A 1,594-nucleotide genomic window follows, 5' to 3' on the forward strand; every position below is an offset into this window, starting at 1 on the left:
TATCATGCAGCCGTTTCTCATAAGCTTCCCTGCTGTTCTTGGGATGCCTGTGATTTCTTTTTTTTTTTTAATGTTTATTTATTTTTCAGAGAGAGGCAGAACGTGAGTGGGGGAGGGGCAGAGAGAGAAGGAGACACAGAATTGGAAGCAGGCGCCAGGCTCTGAGCTGTCAGCACAGAGCCCAATGCGGGGCTCGAACTCACCAGCCATGAGATCATGACCTGAGCTGAAGTCAGATGCTCAACCGACTGAGCCACCAAGGCGCCCTTCGCCCCCCCTTTTTAAGGGACACCTATGTTTTCTGATAAGGGCGTGCACTTAGTTTACTATTAGTACAGCCTGTGTAAGGGGAACGTAAAGGGATGGAAGTATTTGATACATCATAGTTCTGATAATTAAGGGAAATGCATCCTGGGGCTGCTGCCAAGCGGAGGAGGTCGGGGGCCCGGGAGGGGGAGTGGCTCCCCACGTGACACACATGTCGCAGCGGGGGCCACAGGCACGGAGGAGGCGGCACCATGGGGCTGGCGGCTGAAGGGGCTCCACCAGCTGTCGTCCAACCCCAGGACAGAAAAGTATGTCATTGCAAACANGCAGCGTGCCCCTGGAGTCACGGACGTGACCTTCACCAACACTTCAGAGCTCAGGGAGCCACTCTGGGATGCCGCCAATTATGTCATCCCACCCCAGGGAGAGAATGGATGTCTGTTGTCACCAACCTAGTTGTGACCCCCAAGCAGTGGGGGAAAACCTACAGGAAAAGAAAAAAAGAATCCAAGTGTGCGCACGCGTGCACACACACACACACGCACACACCCGCACAGTTAAGGAGACGGTGATGCTCTATCCGATGGAGGACTCCCTAGTTAGAAATTAATTGCATTAGCAGGTTAGATTCGAGACCAAGTCAGGAAAACAAGATCTGATCCCTAACCGAACTGCTGTTTCAGCCTCCCAGAAGGAAACCTGTAACCAGTCCACGTGGAATCTTCTGGTCAGCACTAGGAAATTTATTGAGAGGCCCCTTCCATTCCCCTTAGGAAGGCACCCTTGCCTGAAACAAGGGATTTCCTGGCTAATAATTTCCTTTTTTCCACTCCCTCTCTACCTTCCAAAGACTTCCCTTTTCAAACCTTTAAAAGCCTTTCCTTTTCAATAGCCCTTTGGAACCCCTCTGTACTTGCCAGAGAGGCCGCTCAGCTCATGAATCGAATAATAAAGCCAGTTAGAGCTTTCAAATGGACTTGGTTGCGTTTCTGTTCTTTAACAATGTTAAGCTCTAAGAGTGAGTCTTTGAGCAGACCGCATTTATTAACTACCCCGAAATCTTTACAAAATCCAAATCCAAGGGTGTGGGTAGGGGCTGCTGACGGCCGTGAGGGTTATTTCTGTAACTGTCTAGAATGATCCAAGAAGATTCTGGAAATCTGTCCCCAAGTATGTTTTGTTTTAAATAAGAAAGCTTTGCTGCTTCATACACCCGCGTACTGAATATTCTGACAGGAAGCATTTGAGCTGCAGAAGCTCGAGGTTTTCTGTCTGCCTGAGATCTATGGAAAACATCTTTTTGCAGCCATAAACATGTTCACCTTGT

This window comes from Crocuta crocuta, unplaced genomic scaffold (assembly GCF_008692635.1).
Source record: "Crocuta crocuta isolate KB4526 unplaced genomic scaffold, BGI_CrCroc_1.0 scaffold1269, whole genome shotgun sequence".
Classification (NCBI taxonomy): Eukaryota; Metazoa; Chordata; class Mammalia; order Carnivora; family Hyaenidae; genus Crocuta; species Crocuta crocuta.